We start from the raw sequence: 19,664 nt of genomic DNA, 5'->3' as shown, positions 1-19,664 counted from the left end.
CCCACAACTTTATTTGTGCCCTTGTTTTAGTTTAATTGTGTTTAAGAATAAAAAAAAATTGCTGTGATTTGATTTGTTAGCTTATTTTAATAAAATCAGAACAAGGGATCAAATTAGTACAACATTGCCATGATTTACTTAAACAAGGGAACAAATTCTTAATTTCTCAAAACAGGTAACAAAATTAAAATGTGTGAATAAATTAATAAATCAAGTCAAAGTATGAATAAAACAATGGAACAAGTTCTTTTTTTTGCCACACTAAATATATTTTTGTCCATGTCACGTACAGGGTTCTGTACATATTTAACATTCATCCATTTTTTTATTTTTCATACTGTACATTATATCATTGTGATGCATAAATTCACCTTTAGCATTTACAGTGACTGATGTTAGATTTTCTTTTGTTTTATTTGTAATTTATTTGTTTAGACAAAGTATTATAGAATTAATACCTTAAATAAAGTCATGATGTGTTTTTGGTCTTATTGTGCATGATTTAATGCACATATACAAACAATCAAATGAAATAAGTTTAATCTAAGAAGACACATGAAATTAGACAACAGTGAAAAACATCTGTTGTCTGACAATTAGAGCAAATATCTTTTAAGGAGTGTGCAATAGGTCTGGCAAATCCTGAAAGAGTGAAATAAAGACACACACGCACACAAAGGTGTTAGGAAATGTGAGGGGTTAGATCAGCTGTTGGGTGCTGTAATTACTGCAGGGCTGAACAGCTGGAGGGGGCTGAACACCTCCATTACTCACAGAAACATATCAGACTTACTCGGCTACCACCAAACATAATTACCCTCCGCATATATCACCACTCTGTTTCACGTCCACAAAAGTGGCCAAACACACACAAAACAATGCTGCCACTACCCCTGGTTTGATGCCTGGGTCTCTGGTGTCCTATAGAAGTAAATGAGATGTCAAGAAATGGGATGTTCAGCCCTATTCCAGCCTGATGACCCGACGGTAGCTGCTCGCATTTCAGCCTGTCTGAGTGACATTTCCCGCTGGATGAATGACCATCACCTTCAGCTTAACCTTACAAAGACTGAACTACTGGTGATTCCAGCTAACCCATTGATTCATCACAACTTCTCTATACAGCTGGGCTCGTCAACCATAACTCCTTCGAGGACAGCCAGAAACCTAGGAGTTGTGATGGATCATCAGTTAAGCTTCACTGACCATATTGCTACAACGACCCGGTCCTGCAGGTTTGCCTTATACAACATTAGGAAGATTAGACCCTTCCTGTCAGAGCAAGCAACCCAACTTCTTGTCCAAGCTCTTGTTCTCTCCAGACTGGACTATTGTAATGCTCTCCTGGCGGGCCTTCCTGCATGTACTGTCAAGCCTCTGCAAATGATCCAGAATGCAGCAGCGAGGGTTGTCTTCAATGAGCCAAAAAAAGCTCATGTTACTCCCCTCCTCATCAGGTTACACTGGCTACCAGTAGCTGCTCGCATCAAATTCAAGGTACTGATGCTTGCCTACAAGACAACCACTGGCACGGCACCAACTTACCTAAACTCACTGGTTAAATCCTATGTGCCCTCCAGAAGCTTGCGCTCTGCAAGTGAACAACGCCTTGTGGTGCCATCCCAAAGAAATTCTAAATCACTCTCACGGACCTTTTCCTGGACTGTGCCCAGCTGGTGGAATGACCTCCCAATCTCAATTCGCACAGCGGAGTCTTTACTCACTTTCAAGAAACATCTAAAGACTCATCTTTTTCGCCTGCACTTAACCTACTAACACCAGTACTTTTCCTTTTCTTGTCTTTTTCATTTAATTAAAAAAAAAAAAAAAAAAAAATTATATACACCTGGCTATGCGTTCTATACTAGACTAACTGAGACTTGTCATGGCACTTGTATTCTGTTGTTGTTCTCTTGTTGACCTGACTGCTTCTATTGTTCTCATTTGTAAGTCGCTTTGGATAAAATCGTCTGCTAAATGATTAAATGTAAATGTAAATGTAAGAAATTTGATGTCTGGCTACATATAAACCCTGTCTATTCGATAGGAGAAACTTGTTGTCTGGCTCTTGGCATAAAAAAGCATCATTTGTCTAATGAAAGGGCAAAATAAGTGCAATAAATAAAAAAGATAACTTTTAAAAGTGATGCCTAAGGGCTTATGGGTTTGATTCCCAAGAAATGCTTATATGGATAAAAAGTCAATAAAAATGCAATGCAGTTACATTATAAACCAAACTCTGGAACAATCTACCTAGCGTTGTTCTGGAGGCAGACACACTCTGTCAACTCATCTATATTAAAGACCCATCTCTTTAACCCTGGCATATATCGCATTTCTATAACTCAAATCTGTTAAAGGATTGTTAGGCTGCATTTATTAGGTCAACCAGAACAAGGAAGACTTACCAAAACATCCGATGTACTCATTACATCGTAAGAAGAATGGCATTAATGCTAATATTAGTGTCTGTCATTCTTATTCTGAGGTCACAGTAGCCATTCGAACCCAGTCTGTATCCAGACCAGATGGTGGATCAGCACCTAGAGACAACCTCTACAGCCCTGAATGTCAGCGGTGATCATGTCAACTACGCGCCCAGAGACAGATCCCCTGCAAAGACCTCATAACATCGACAAGCATCGGCACAAGACCACAGGAACCAGACAAGTCCTCTGCACAATCTGACCTGTGTTGCAGCAAGAAATTAAAGCATGCCATGCTAGTGTCATCTGGCACGAGGAGAACTGGACCCCTGACTGAACCTGGTTTCTCACAAGATTTTTTTTCTTTATTTCTGTCACCAATGGAGTTTTGGTTCCTTTGCTCTGTCACCTTTGGCTTGCTTAGTTGGGGACACTTGACTGACACTTGCAGACACCATTGGAAGAGAGCTGAACTGGATATTGAAATCACTGAATCATCAATGAACTAACTTTAACTGCATTATTGACTATGTATTTTCCCGTTTAACACTGTAAAGCTGCTTTGACACAACCAGTATCGGATAAAGCGATATACAAATAAAGGAGACTTGACTACTGTAAAAAAAAAATTAATAATAATAATTTATATGATCAGTAAGTAAAGCAACTTATTTTTTTACATTACTTTTTATTCATCAAAATAAGTTGAGAAATTTCAACTGTTTTTATAAGTTATATGAAATCCAACTTGATCAATTTAAAGTAATTTAGGCTGAAATGACGAAGCCAAGTTGTTTATGCTTAAAATGTAAATGAGATTCTCCAATGAATAGAAAGTTGTTTAAAACAACATTTAAAAATCATGCCATGCACACCACAAATTGGTGTAATTTAGAATCCATTCTTCATTATTCCAGCTGTCAGCAAGCCATAATTTTACATAATAATAAAAAAATACATTTTTGTAACCAAATGTTAAAGTTTGCAAGCCATAAAAATACATTTGCATGTAAGATACAGTGCTTATAGGACAAGTGACATCTCCCTTAACTTGGCTAAAATGCTTTCAGTGGCTACAGACCAGTGGACCATCCTTATTGTTGAGCTATTTTGCAGCAGAATCAGCAAAATATTGTTTGCATTGTGCTGTCGACAATAAGCAAACATTCTCAGACCTAGTATGTGAACAACCAGTTCAAGTGTGCATCAAACTACACCACAGCAATGCTCAAATGTCGAGAAACAACTGGAAGCAGAAATCTCATTTGACATTAGCTCCGTTAACCCAGATCTAACGTTTCATCAAAAGGGATTTCAGAGATTCAGCCAGACTGCTTCTGTTTGGGTAAACTCAGCAATATTTCCCTCACACTTTTTCATAGCCTTTATTTTATCCCACAGAAGAAGGCGTAAATCCTCGCCTTCTGCAGTCTATCAAAGTGGGCAATTACTGTTGCTAGGTAACAGCATGTCATAGTTGAAGTCGGCTTTACTTTGGAGTGGCTCTGCTTTAAATGTGAATGCGCTGAGGCGGGTTTCCTACGAGGCATGTGCACACAGGTCACATGACTGGCTGTTGACTCATAATGAGATTTTAAATTAGGAATTTCAGTGTAGTAGCCCCCCCCCCCCTTCATGAGAAAAGGAGCTGCTAATGTGAAGATAAGAATGCAGGAGGGAAGAAATACCAGGATTAATGCAAATTGCAGCTGAATGGCGAATAGAGGAGAAACAAGAATGAATACAATTGTAATTTAACAAATGTGAAAGATTGTTTTTCTACATGGAGGAACAGCAAGAACTGCTTAGAGACTCTACAAAACAATTTGTGTCCCTCATCTGAGAGGTTTTCATACTATGGGAGGCTTAACATCTTAAGCTTAGGTTTAACAACTTTCAATAATTTACCGTTCAAACTGAAACTGTTGTAGCACAGGGCTTCAGTTGCAACGTTTCATTTTGTAGCTCCTGCTGCAAACACTACAAGTTCATCTCATCTGAGCTCAAAATCAATGCAATCTTGATTCACGGGCTCTCAGGGAATGCATTAGGACAGAGAATGAATTTAATGAGCCTGGTCATTACCGTGTTTTCCTGCAAAAAGGATTAGGAGGAAATTCTTGGGATTCCAGCAATAGCTTAATAAAGCTTCACCTATTAAACCCAAAAAGGGTTCAGAGCCCCTCATTAGAAGCTCATCCCTAAATTAGGCGGGTGAGAGGCATACCTTGACCTCGATGAAATCTGGCTGTCCAAGAGCGATGAGATCGGAGTAGGCCTTCAGCTCATCCACATTCCAGGCCTTCACCAGTGTCAGTCTGTACACTGTTCGCTGCTGCTAGAGGACGAAACACAAGGAGGAGCTGACAAATTACTGATTCATTAAATCTACACTGGGATTGAGAATAAGAAATGATATCTGCAACACACTTATATACTCTAATGCATTTATCAGTGAAGCCATACAGTCAATGGGGAAAAAAGTGATTTCATTTAATACAAAAAGACTACAAAGACTGTTTTTGTCCCTTGGAATAGCATACACTATTTGTAAAAGACTGAGATGAGGATTTGCTTGTAAAATTATATTGACAGGATCAGTGGTCAATATTTTTTTGCATTGCTGCATTATCTGCAAAACAAAGGATGGATGGTATAAAAATATGATTTGGTAATAGCAAGAGACAATTCTTGAGACTTTTTTAAAGAAATATTTGCCAACGCATGCATTTAATTCAATAAAAACAACATGACTAACAACAAATCAATGCAAAATAACACATGAAAGTGTAGAATTATTAACAGAAATGTATTGCTATTGTATAATATCCCAAATAAGATTCAAGGTTATTTGAAGACTTTAAGATAATAATTATAATTAATGTTATTTCTATTATTAATAAAATAACTTTATTTTTAACAACAACAAAAACAACAACAACAATGTATTAATAATATTAAATCCCAAATGTGATGGAAATTATATAGATTTATGTATATTATTGGTATAATATTACTACTACTGTTATTAATAAAAGTAAATACTATTAATTATTATTATTTAAAATAATTCTACCTCTATTGTTATACAAGTCCAAGTATTATATGAATAATGGAGTTCAAGATGTGCAAGTGAATTAGTTATGAAAAATACAACAACCAAATTGTTATGTTTATGAAATTGATGGTGACAGCCTAGCGAAACTGGTAATGTACTGAAAGCATGAGGTAAATAGCACATCCATGACTGACAAATAACTCAGTGCTTAAAGTGGGATGTTCCATTTCCAGCTATTGCATCAACGTAATCTTGCTGATGGTGCTTTATTATCACTGACAAGAAAATCCGGTGAACATGGAGAAAAGCTGGCAGATTTTTTAATAAGAGAGCTTCTCCAGACTTCAGACTTGGACTTGGGAGCGCTCTGGCCCACATCATTACTCACAGACCATCACGAACAGATGCCCTGAGGAGAAGAAGCCCTCACAAAACACAACAAGTGATAATGGACACTCATGCCTCCCATTCCTGTTATTGCACCTTGTCAATCAAACAGTCTGAATGTCACATTCTGACATTGCTCAGAATAACTGCGTCCGTCCCTATAGGCTGAATGTCGTGGCACGGTTGGTTGGAGTCTGTCGGAGTACAGATGTCAGCACACTCAGTACTGCTCCTGATCCATGCTAACTAGCGGATTTGCAAGGCAGGGAAGGACAAGGGGATGGAAGCCAATGAGAAAATCCAACAGCTGGGGAGGATCTGGCCTACACAGGTGTGCTCACCTAAAGTGCGTTTAAACCAGAGAGGATGAGATGGACTTAAGATGGACTCACATACACTGATCAGCCACCTTAAAACCACTTGTCTAATATCATGCAGGTCCCATTCGTACTGCTAAAACAGATCTGATGTGTCAAGGCATGGGCACCACAAGACCTCTGAACATTGCCTGTGGAATTTGGCACCAAGACATTAGTAAGCTGCAGAAGCAGGGCCTCAATGTATGGATTTTGTTGGTCCAACACAGCCTATAGATGTTCAATCTGGGAAATTTGAATCAATATTATCAATATTAATAACTTCAGCTTTCTGTGGTTTTAACACTGTGGCTGACCAGTGTATAATAAATATGCAATAAGCTTACAAAGTATTGCTTGTTTAAGAGATGGTGTTTTGTTGGACAGCAACACTCAAGTGCAGACATGAATAATGTTATCTGTGCAGGTTTTCCAAGTGACTAAACTTGATGAATTCTATCAGACTTTTTGAAAACTTTTGCAGTTTAAACAAAGAAACATATCGTATCTGGTGACCAGAATATCAAAGAAATGTTTGACAAGTCTTCAAGTCCATCAAAGGAATGTTTTGCCAGCATTCCATCCACATGTTTTAAATGTTAATTTTAGAATATTGCAATATAAATTTCCTGGATGGAAATACAAAGATAATTTTTATAAAAATGTGTTAGAATAAATAAATAAAAATAAATAATATTACAAATAAATGCATACAGTGATGCTTTTGGAATATTGGATGGAAACCAACTCAAACCACTCAAAATACCCAAGCAAATTTACAGAAACGCTGTCGCAAACATCCAAACACCATGGTATTTTCTTCTTCTTTTTATTCAAAAAAGTAATCTAGTTAAAAATGTTCAATTGATGAACTTTATTAAACTAGCATCTATAAGAAATAAAGTTTCTGTGACTTGGAGGCCAGTGCAGGGAGCTTATTTTGAACCTTCTGAAGTCAGCAGGAGCAGGATGGAAATAATAAAAAATGGCAGCACAAAGTTATAAAACACATTGTAACTTTTCTGCCTGACCTCTGTTCACCACTGTGCATGGTATTTTTAGCTCTGCAAAAGGTCTTAAAAGAGCAGGACCGTTTGCACACAAACAGCTTGCTCTTAGAAAAGAAAAAAAAGCTGTCAATCAAAACAGGCTAGAATTATCAAACGTTTCCACATAGATCACAACCAATAAAAAATTATTACATATGCTGAAAAGGTACCATGTAATACCAGCATTTCTCGTCATCCGTTATGTGCTGCATGTACAATTTTCCATGATAAACAAGAGTGCCGAGCAATGCATTTCAACATGTACAGCACTTATCAAACCTGAGAGCTAGAGATCCCAACGGCATTTAGTCTGGACGGAGGGGTTCTGTCTGCGTGCACTTAACCAAACCCTAAAACACTCAACCATGCAAGGGCACACAGAAACCACAGTTTAATACTTGAGACCAATTCCATTTGGATTTCATTCGTTCTTAAATGCAGTCTTCGTGGTACATAATCTCTAATATGGCATTTGACACAGTGTACTAAAGCAATGGTTTATTCTCCCAACTTGGAGAAACATAAGGTCCTCTTTCATGAGAAAAAAATTAAAAAAATAAAACTGTGAAGAAGCCACCTACTATTACACACTATTTGCAGTTTATTTATGTAGTGGAGAAAATGTCATCTGTGATCTACATAGTGTGTCCAATAGACAATCACACACAATAAAAGGCACTGATATTGTGAAGAGAAGAACATTCAAATGCGTCCTTGTTCTTGCTCAAAAACATCATTATGAATCCCTGCTTTGGTGCAAAGCAATACATCGAGATGAAACCACGTATGAACTCTGAATAGAAAGGAAAAACACGAACAAGTGTCAGATGCAAAGACATTCAATGCTGTGTCTACCAAAGGAGTCTGCCTATATCTTAATTACCCAGAGTCAGAGCCCTTCAACTGAAGCACAACACACAGCATTTTTTTTCTCTTTCATACTCAACCAATTTTCTTCCCTTACTTCTCTTTCTAATTTATACATGTGTGTGTGTGTGTGTCTCATATCGTTTGGTGTTGAGGCCAAATAATTCAATTTTTGTCTCATCAGCCTCAGAATATTTAAGGTGCATTTTGGCAAAATTCAGTTGTGCATGTGGCCTTCTCTTACTTCTCTTTCTAATTTATATAAATATTGGGTATAGAGAGGAACCACCCCCCTTTTAAAAAATGTCCTTGTTGCTTTGCAGACTGATATTAAGATGGTTTTCGTTTTATCCAGCTGTATTTATTTTAAGTAAAATATATAATATAGAACCAACATGTTAGAAAAAATAAATCACTAAAATAAAAGATTACACCCCCTTGTGTCAGTATTTTGTCAAATCACCTTTTGTTTTAATTAAAGCCTGTATTCCGTAAGTATATGACTCGGTCTCCACTAATATCTAGATTTTGCTATATTTGCACACTCTTGTTTACAGAGCTGCTCAAGCTCAGTTAAATTTGATGCAGTCTTCAAGTCATTTCACAGATCTTCAGTGGGGTTTTAGTTTGGGCTCTGACTGCCATGAAAGAACATTAATTTTTTCTCCTTCAATCACTGTGTGCTCAGCTCTGTTGTGTGCTTTGGGTCTTTGTCATGTTGGAAGGTGAACCTTCGTCCCATTGACAACTTTCTGGCAGAAGGCAGCAGGTTTTCCTCAAGAATTTGACTATTTTGCCCCATCCATTTTTCTGTCTATCCTGACAAGTGCTCCAGTCCCTGTATCAGAGAAACACTCGTAACCCTCTCATACAAGCCACAATTGTGGAGAATTTGTGATATTGTTGTCACATGCACACAATGACCACTGTTTGTCATAAATTCATCTGCAACTGCTTCAGAGATGCTGTAGGCCTTTTGGTTGCCTCTCTGACCAGTTTCCTCCCAACTCTTTCATCCAGTTTGGAGTGACTTCCTGATCCAGGGAGGGTCTGTGTTTTACCAAATACCTTCCACTTCTTAATACTAGACTTCACTGCATTGATAAATAATTGTATTTGTATCTCCTGACTTGTGCCAGTCCTAAACATTCTCCTGGAGATCTTTTGACCGTGCCTTGCCACCCATAATTGATTGTTTGCTTCAGTTGCACTACCAAGGACTGAAATGCTCCAGGAAAGCTCTTTTCTAACCAAAATGACCACAGCTGATCACAGTTGAAAGGGAAATGGCTTTGTGTGCCATTGAGAAGGTGATTAGCCACACCTGATTGAGTTTAAGTCATTTTAGCAGGGGCTAATCCAACTCTATCATTTGTAATGAGTAAATACAATTGGATAAAAAAAGGGTCCATCTTCATTTCAGGCTGCAAAATAACAAAATTGTGTTTATTTTAAAGCAGGATGAGATATACATATCTCATCCTGCTTTATATATATATAAATATATCTCTCATCCTGCTTTTGTTATTTTGCACATACATATATATATAGCATACCAGACAAATAAAAATTGGGGCAAGTAATCCAGATGGTCAAAGAGACGCACAGCCTGACAATCACATGTAAATCCATGATAGAAGACAAGAACTAGACTGAAATTCCTAAAGGGACCCCTTTAACCTCTGGTCTCCAGAATATCCTTATGTCAAGGAATGGCACAAAAACTGTCTTTTATAGCTGTAGATGCACCAAAATTAACTCAAAAAGACTTCTAAATGAATATGGAGTTGAGCAAAGGACTGATTTTCATTTATATGTAACCCACACATTTGACTCATGTTTCTAATAATTTATTGTGTATGTCTTTTTAATAACTATTAAATAGCTTAAGGATTCATATTCATGTTTAGCATGCATGTTTGAATCCATTTGCTTGCAACATTTCTGACCATCAGTTATTTGTCAAATGTTTGTCATATTCTTGTTATAGGAATCATGTCCAAAATTATACCCTGCAGGAACGGGAAAATTCAGACCACGTGATTGATAAGATAACATATGATTTATCAATGGGGGTAGAGAAGCATTGCAACAACCCGAGCAAAGACAATAGCTAATTGGTCAAGTCACCATCAAATTCTGCTTTTAGCTTTTGGCTTTTCAGCTCTTTAGTCATGCCAGCTTTTAGCTTTTGCTCCTAGCTTTTGCTCTTAGACATGTTTTTTGTCATTACATTTAGTGTTCTTGAGCGCAAACTTTACTTCTGTTCTTTTACTTTAGTTTATTTTCTTTTTTTCGCGTTCTTTTGTACCAGTGCCCGCCCGTTCAACTACAGCCTGCCCACAACTCCGCATCATCAGCCAACGGCCAACCACGGGCTTCCAAGACGTCACTTCAAAGACTACTGAACTTCCAGCCAAACCCCCTTTTCAACTATGCCTTTACACAGGCAATGCAAGTAACGTACCTCCAGACTCTGATCTGTACTGGTGTGTCTATTATAATTTTAACCTCAAGGACCTTGTGAGCGTATTGCCGTAAATTTGGGATTCCACATTTCCATTCTCGAAAACTCATCTTTTCCTAACTTTCGATCTTCCTGCAACTTGTGTGAATGTGTGAGTGCGTGCGTTTATATTTTAGATTAGTTTATATATTTTAGATTTATCTAATAAAGCCTTATTCATATTGAAAAGAGAAGTATCTTGAGTTTTGTGCTTACAAGTTAATGTCTTAAACTGCCGATCTTGTTACTGTGCTAATTGAGTGTTTCCAGTGCAGAGTTGATGTTAAACGGCTCGTTCAGTGAATCGCAGGGCGTCTCAGTGATCAGCCGTGAAACAGTGATTCTATTAAAATTCCCTTTAAATTTTTAAATCATTCCCTTCGAGCGAAATGTACCCGTTTTCCTTACACACACATATACATATCACAAACAAAAATCACAAAAACATAGTCGAAGACCAATAAATAGAATGGTGGTGAATATTAGTTGATTTATAAATAAGAATCCTATCATCGCCAAACAATATGGGAATACAGTTGCTATTGTTGTTATATTGTTGCAATTCAACAGGTTGTTCTCCGTGATGTTTGTAGACTTGCACCAAACAAACTCATTTAAATACAACACACAGTGGTGTATAAAAAGAGCTCGGTCCATTCTGTTATTGGTGTTATGTATTCCCTGTGACTGGTTTTGTGGCAAAGTTTCTTTTTAATTTCACAAAATCACACAGGAGCACATATATCTCTGGCAGTGCACTTTCAAGGTAACTGCAAATAAAAGCATGAGATATCTAAGAGCTCCTATATCAAGTTCCAAATGGCAATTTATCAAGAACGAGTTCTGTACAGTGCACAGAAATTACATGAAAAAAAGAAACACAAAAAATTAAACAGTATATAATTAATACAGATTGCTGGCAAATATCTGAAAATCAATTAAGCAGAATGTGCATTAACAGCTCACTTAATGAGAACGTAATGTTGTAGTTACAGGGGAAAGAATGGAATAGAACTGTTATGGTGATGAATGTTAAAACAGCCATTAATGAATTTGTATTTATACTTGCCTATTATTTATCTCTGACAAATAGAAGTCAGAAACAAATGCCTTGTAATAAAATCTTTTAAATATGAGATTCATGAATAATCCATGGCACAATTAGTACATAAAATGGTAAACAAACGGTGTAAGGAATCAGTGTCAGTCTAGACAGGTGAAGTTCAAATGATGGAGGCGCAGCGTGTGTCAGCCACATGAAAGTCTCGCTCGTCTCAGAGCCAGTCTTTCACCATCAGCTTAAAGTCTGGTAACACTGCAGCTTATTCTGGCCCAAAATCACCCACTGAAATAGGAATGGCCAGTTTGAATGTCTTTAAAATAAACCTTTCCATATGCATTTCCTTTTTTTTCTTTTTTTTTTTGCTCTCTTTTATCTGCAAGTCGTTTTGGATACAAGCACTATCCTGGATGCCCCACAATCCTGCTGCCTTCAGTGCCATCAATGTCGAGTTGCTCTCTTCAGATAGAAAGTGACACTGCAGGTGATCTCAACTCATTAGAAAACAGAAGAGCACTTTCTTTTCTTGTGTCGTTCTTTTTATGACTCACATATAGACACACACACATACTGTACAGTAGAATGAGCAGTCTGTTCAATGGCAAATGCAGGAAAGTCATTACAGAAGTTTAACACACATGCATAGTGAATCATCTCTGAATGATGGCACTTAAAATCATTAAGCAGTAATGCCAAGGCTCTTGCTTTTGTCATGTCAGCATGCTGAACCCGAAATAAGAGCTGTTGACGGACAGCGCCTACGCATCCACTTCATCCAACTAGCATTTTTAAAAAGAACTTCACCTCAATAAAACAGTTAAATCTGAAGGCGTTTATTCAACTCCTACTTTTGATGGTAAAAAAATGAACACTGTTTCAGATGGACGCACGTTATTACTCAGATAAATCACAGGATTTGGGTTAAGATGAAATCAATCCTGGAGCTTTGCAGTCATGCTGTTTGGGATTAACATAATCGATAGCAGGGATTTCCAAAGCATTTTATACAGGCCTAATATGAATTACAGGAAAAATTATGAGTGAAGAGAAGAACAGCTTTCGGCAATTAAAAAAATATTTCATAAGTTTATAAGTTTTACACGCAGTAATGCACAGAAATAACAGAACTATTAACCTTGTTAAACACTTGATAAATGTTTACTTGCGCGATTGTGGAGCGCTGAATAAATACCACAGTCTCTTTATGTCTTAATTTCATGGTCTGTGATGATTATTACAATGTTCGTATTAATCATCACAGGCTAGTGACTAATAGTGTCAATACAAGTAATTTGGGAGCAATGGTGCTGATGTCCAAGCTCTAGCTGATTCATTAGGATCTGCACACTATTTAAAGATCAAAAGCAGCACACAGTGTTACCCAGGGTCTTGTACTCTTGATAATTACAGTTCTATTTGGGATTCCCGCTAAGCAAAGGTCAACACTGGTGACTGTTGACAACATTTTGTCCTAAAAAAGGTTCTTGGCTTCTTTAAGACTAAGATTGTAAAATATGCCTTATGTGTGTAGAACAACAGTCCCACATCTAAGACTTTTTTCTAAATCTAAATGTAGTTTTCAGGTTGTGTGACTATGAAGTCAGTGAGATGGCAGTATTACATGCTCAAAACAAATCAACTGTTCTACCATAGTCAAAACTCTTTTTTTTATCTGTATTACAGCACAGTGGACCTACCTTTTCACCAAGCGCTCTGAGACTGTCCAAGAAGCGTTGCCAGTAGTCTTTGAAAAGGGGATGGTCAATTTTCTTCAGAATGTCCTTTGCGCTGGCATCAACGCTGACATAAAGTTGTGTAACAGGCACAAGACTCCTATAGATAGAGAAAAAGAGTTGGGAAGATAATTAACTTAGCATTGTATAAACAAAGTCTTGTTTTTTAACATATTAACAAATCTGAAGAATACTGGAGTGTATATGCATGAGGACTTAAACCATTTATGGCCAGCCAGAGCAAGAGGCTCTATTGTATCATATTCTTTGTTACTGTGTATTTGTACAACACAATAAAGCAGCTCACAACTGAGTGATTGAGTTTGAGAAGAAAACTGGAATTAAGCCAAGAGTAGGAAATGTGTATGTTCAGACAATATACCGTACCAACTGCCAGAGCTGCATTAGTCAAATAAAAGATTAGTCACTGGGTTCAGCTCACCCTATCATCATTTTAGTAAAGACATTGTAATTCTAATTAGGCAATGTCAGTATCTACAGTGTAAATGTTGCCGGCCACTAAACAGTAAGGCAAGGTATCTGAGTGATAAGTGGGCAGAATCCTCCTTGTGGTTTCCCTATGGGCAAGTAGACAAGTCAATACAGCTACTGGTTTTCAAAACAGACAAGCTGACATGCAGACCCTGTGTCTCATTCAAACATTGTGGTCATTCTAAAAAACATCTTGAAGAGTGGATTAAAATACATTCTCAAAAATCTCAGCAGGCAGATGATAACCTCCTCTAGGGTTCTGATTCTTAGCTATTTTTGTACTCCTAAATCTCAACAAGGCTTTTGACAGTCTGCCACAATATTTTCCAGATTTTAGCATCACTGATTCTGCTCTCCTCTGGTTGATATCCTAAATTAATTAATGAAAGGCATTAATTCCTACCGATAGCCAAATCAAGACCTGCTCCCACTACTCATGGTGTCCCCCAGGGCTCAGTTCTGGGCCCTTTACTTTTTTAAATTTACATAAATAATTTGATGGCATGCACTCAAATACCATTGCTATGCCAATGAAATGCATATGTATCTGCTGACAGGCCTGGACAGGATTTTCACTATTAATAAACTTGTATGCATGATGTTACAATTATGAATATATAACTTTCCAAAACTCAGACAAAGTCTTTTCATCTCACTACAATCTGTGTTTAGACATTTTATTGAATCCCTCATCCATTATACCAATATAGGTCTGATTTTATACTTAATTTTCAGCTTTAAGTCACACATGAACCACCTTGTCAAACATCTTTCCTCCACCTCCTTGCACAACAATATCTAGATTGCTCAGTTCAACTTCTTTCCTGCTCTGCCCATTTATTAAAGGTCACCTATTATGCAAAATTCACTTTTACATAGTGTTTCAACATAAATGTGTGTACAAGATAAAAATCTACCCACTCTTTTTTAATCCACATAAATCATAAGCAGTGTCTATCTCAGACATCATTTTGTACAGACTCCACCCACAACTGTTGACGGAAAGTGCCCTTTTTAGCATTTATCCCACTGAATGACAAGCATTAATCAAGCCCTGAGGTCCCCCCACGGTTTACTTTGGGCCTACATGTATTACAAATGCTGAACTTTGTGTCTTCTTCACTCAGAGTGAAGAACTTCCATGCTGAAGACATGTTTACATGCAGATCTGAGCATAAATGTGACGTCAAAATGGACCAGTTTGGAATCGGCCGGTCACTGTTCCAGGCTGATCATGCAAATTCCTAGGCTGTCAATATTTTGAGCTGAAACTTCACAAGACACATTTTGGGGACACCTGAAAGTTTTATTACATTTTGTAAAAAGGGGCATAATAGTGCTATCTTCACACCTTTAAAACCTAATTAAAACTGGTAAGTTTATTCAGGGTTATTCCAGCTTTTTTATTCTTACTTTATACATTTTTTTGTTATATTGTTTACTTTTGTTCCAGTTGTTCAGTGTCATGCACTGTGAAGAATCCTTAAAATAGTGAAAAGTGTTAAGGCAAAAAACAATGCTTATTACACAGAAATGCTCTAAATAATATTACTGAATTCTATTCTAAAATCTAAGAGGGAATGTTTTAGAACTGTACTGCAGATTTAAAAAAATAAAAACACTGTTCAAAATGAAAATGAACGAACAGAAGTGCTCTCTTGCCCTGCACATTCTTGTCTGTATAAACTATGTTAAAATGAAAGCACATAAATAAAACTAAAAAAGAAAACAGCATTTAAATAATATAATGTACTAAAACACAAGCTCTCTGTATGTATAAACCAATAAAGAGCATTAAAATAAGTCTCAGCATCACTGGTTATTTTGAGCTGTTAGTGTGAGGTTTGTGCCGGTGAACCATTTCATCCTTTCCTCCTGAAAAGAATGCAATAAATAATTACCATACTGATATGAGCCACAGGTCTAGGATCTCATTATAACAGCATATAAGAAAGCAGGAAAAGCTCAGTGCTGGGACCCACACTGAATATAATTTTTTGGTTTGTTTATCACACAGAAAAGGCATGCTTCAGTAGAGAAGCGTGATGAAGCTTGCAGCTACGAGATACACACCAACGATTGACAAGTGTTTCTCACTTCCTCAGCACACTGCCAAAGTGATATCCCAGCAGCTGAGGTGACGTCCCTTCACCCTCAGATAACCTGCTCTGTGAAAGGATTCGGCGTGCAGCAGCCGGGAGAATGAGGTTAGGATATATTTTGCATTAAGCTGGGAAGCAGAAAGAGTGAGAGAGCTAAAAGCTTTTTGGCTGCTCCTGAAAACTCATGAATTTAGCACAATCCAGTGGAATTGGAAGAGCTGGGAGTCAAAGAAGCTGTGATTTGCAATTCAGTGCATGATTATGGCTTATCACTCCAGTTACAGCCCAAGTGGGACTTCAAAGACTGAGGGAAAAACTTCAAGCTGGAGGATTTTCAGCTGTTAGAACTACTGCAGATATACAGAGAATAAATGCATAGAAAAACGGGCTTTGTCTGTAGGCACCAGATCAGAATCACTTAATAATAAATGACAAGATACATAACAAAAGTTTGATCATCATAGACATTGAAAGGAATGTGTGCCCACTATATTATGATTAGTGGATGACTGACATCTGATTTTCAGTAGCTGATTCACCATTTAGTCCCCAAGCTGAACAATTTTGCACACAGCAGATCCCATTACCTTAAGGCTTTTAATCCCACCTGATCTCCTCAGGGAACTGAGCGTTGGTGACCAGGAAGCTGGATATATTCTGCTGGTGAAGGAGTCGAAGGATGATCTCAGGATACAAGAAGGAGTTGATCTCAGGAAACATGATGGGTTCGCACACCAAAGACATAGCACAGTGCTTCACAGTGAGGCCCTCTTCAAAGCGCTCGGGACGCACTCCTGGAACACCTATCATGTGGAAAAAACACCAAATGGTTAAAAAGTGTTCAGTGATCAGATTGCGATGGCATTTGTTAAAGCTTAAGTGTGTAGTTTCTTCGCAACTAGGGCCACAGGCAGAATTGCAAACATAAGTTTTTCAAACTCTCCTCAAATCTGCCACTGAGACTGAGGTGCGATTCACATTCAATTCATGCATGATAAATATCTGCCGATATGCACATCTTGTCAGTAAATTTACAGTGGATTACAGAACCTGCATTACGCATATCAGCCGATATTTATCGTGACTCCCTATATAAAACAACATAACTCACATTTTTACTCTACAAAATTACATAGCTAGAGACAACTGTTTCCAGAAACTTTGTTGGTTCGACGATATAGAATTGCTGTTAATTACATCATGTAGATGGTGGAGTAATATTTTTTTGGTTCAAGAACGAAATAATGTCAGATTATTTATATAAATTGTATACATGGACTATTTCGGTATTTTTGTTCTCCATTTTCCCGCTTTATTTTGAGATTTCAAAAAAGGGGTTTTACCCTTTTGTCAATGGTCAAAGAAAATTCACACATGTGCTCTCTATGAAAAAAACTGGTTTTATTTTTATGACAAATTTAAAGACTAAATTTGTATAAGAAACAGCAGATACTGATACTGATACAGAAAACACTGAAACGTAGAACTATATTGGTAACAACAGAACTTAGTAAGTTAAGAATGCTTTTGGGAATCTCACCCCATGTTGGGATGATGAAACAGCGATGTTTCTAAAGCACCAGAGTCACAGTGTTTACTTTGAATGAAATTAACCAATCAACAAATATCTTAAAGTTGTCTCAGCAAATTCAACTCGGAGAAACTTTTAATCTTCAAAAACGAAATTATAGACCGCAAAAGCAACCCAATTAAGTCTAAAATCAAAAAGACATCTTTGGACAAACAGTGGACTGCAGGCAAATTTGAAATTGGTTTCTAGTGTATTAGAAATCTTGCCCCCCAAAAAAACAAAAAATGCTGTAATAATAAAATATTTAATCGGTCAATGAACTAGCAACATTGCAAGTTGAAGTAGCCACTCTACATTTTGCTCCCTCTTTCTTGCTCATTGAGGAGCCTGGCTCTGTACCCTCTGCACAGTGTTCTTCCACTCCTTTCATCCAGTCTGTGTTCACTTGTTAGTGCGTTTGTTTACTCAGCCCTGGGTCATCATGGGTTACTTCTGCTACATGCAGCAGTGATGTAACTGCAAAATGTCAACTGCGCCACCAAGCCAGGAAGGATGGTGAGACCAATACGACAGTGTGGAGGTGGTACAACACACACACATCTGGCACCAACTCAGACACTGGAACAACACCTACAGTAGTCTCCATCAGGACCCTCTGGCTCAGATGCATCACAACTGTTAATCTTTGGGACAAAAAATGTGTTCTGCTTTAGACAAACATTCCAAGTCTATTTTTCTAGAAACCCGAAGGAAAAAAAAACACTTGATGGGAACAATATTAGATTTCTGAAAAATAATTCAACTAAAATAGTAGGCCGTGAGTAATGTTCATTTTCTTTTGCTAAGTTGCTGATGAAAGACAGATGTCTTGAGTTTCGTACAGCAGAAAGTTTAATTTGCAAATGATAAAATCAAATCATTCTGACTTTGGGACTGTGCCACCCACCTAATACCAACCCCTGCAGATATCATCAGAGAACTCCCTTTCTTAGCTGCAGATCTGTTTTGTAGCGATCTACGCTAGACATGAATTTTTCAGACTACTGCAGACGGGGGAAAAATACATCAAGCAAGTCTCCAAATCACCCCATATTCTGGAGTATGAAGGCAGTGCGGTGAGTTGTTTCAAATGCTCAGAAAAAGCACAGGATTCAGTTCCCATCTTAAGATCCTTGAAAACCCATCGTGTGTGACCTTTCTATCCCAAAAGAGTCTGATCCAGATGTCTGCCAAAATACTTGAACTTTGGATCTGGCAGTGAAATCACAACCCATTACGAGCTGACGTCACCTGATTGTTGAGATGAGGAAGGAGACAGGAATGTGTTCTGTCACAAGAGGCACATTTTGGTGGGAAAGGGAAATTTGGTGGAATTAGATTGTCTTATGACACAATATTGGAATGTCATTGCAAAAATATTCCTAAGTGTGAAGGACATCATTTTCTATCATGACTTACCTAAATCCGAAAAGTTGGCATCAAAGCAGAAATTATTTCCCTTGGCGGTAACATTTGACTGGATAAAAGCAGCACTGTTTAATTTACTAATTTGTCATTTAGCTGGTGCTTTTATCCAAAGCAACTTACAGTCATGAATTGAGTTTGGCAATAGGCTCACTATCAATTCATGAGCTTGAATTTAAAACAAATCGGTCATAGGATATTCGGCGTTATTGCAATTAAAACTACACTTACAGCATATGATTTTTTACCATTTTAATTCGACCTCCTTGAACTCAAATGACAATTTGTTTGCAGTTCTGGAACTTAAATAAAATTTTAAAACATTTTTAATTCTCAATGTCATACAATCCTGCATAAAGTCCAGACTTTAGTTTTGGTCTTTAGTTTTGATGACCATTTGATTCATATCATGGGATTTAATCTACAAGCTTTCAATTAACAGCCCAGACCCCACCACACCACCCCAAAACATAAACTTCATGAAAGAATAAGTTTTTGTGCAGTCTGTGATTGGACTACATTTTCTTTTTACATCAGATCTCAGCATTAACCATCAACTGTTACATCACCCAGACAGTTTGAAAAATGTTCTAAATTAATAATGAAGATGCATAAGGAAATGCAATGGGAAAC

At 37.4% G+C, this 19,664-nt stretch overlaps 1 pseudogene; it reads right to left on the bottom strand.

Annotated features, from left to right (window-relative positions):
* LOC128028856 (S-adenosyl-L-methionine-dependent tRNA 4-demethylwyosine synthase TYW1-like) overlaps positions 1-19,664 on the bottom strand; it is a 197,370-nt pseudogene that overhangs the window by 13,564 nt on the left and 164,142 nt on the right.

The sequence above is a fragment of the Carassius gibelio genome, chromosome A15, assembly GCF_023724105.1.
Source record: "Carassius gibelio isolate Cgi1373 ecotype wild population from Czech Republic chromosome A15, carGib1.2-hapl.c, whole genome shotgun sequence".
Taxonomy (NCBI): Eukaryota; Metazoa; Chordata; class Actinopteri; order Cypriniformes; family Cyprinidae; genus Carassius; species Carassius gibelio.
Note: the sequence above shows the minus strand (reverse complement) of the source record. Positions and strands in the feature narration are given on the sequence as shown.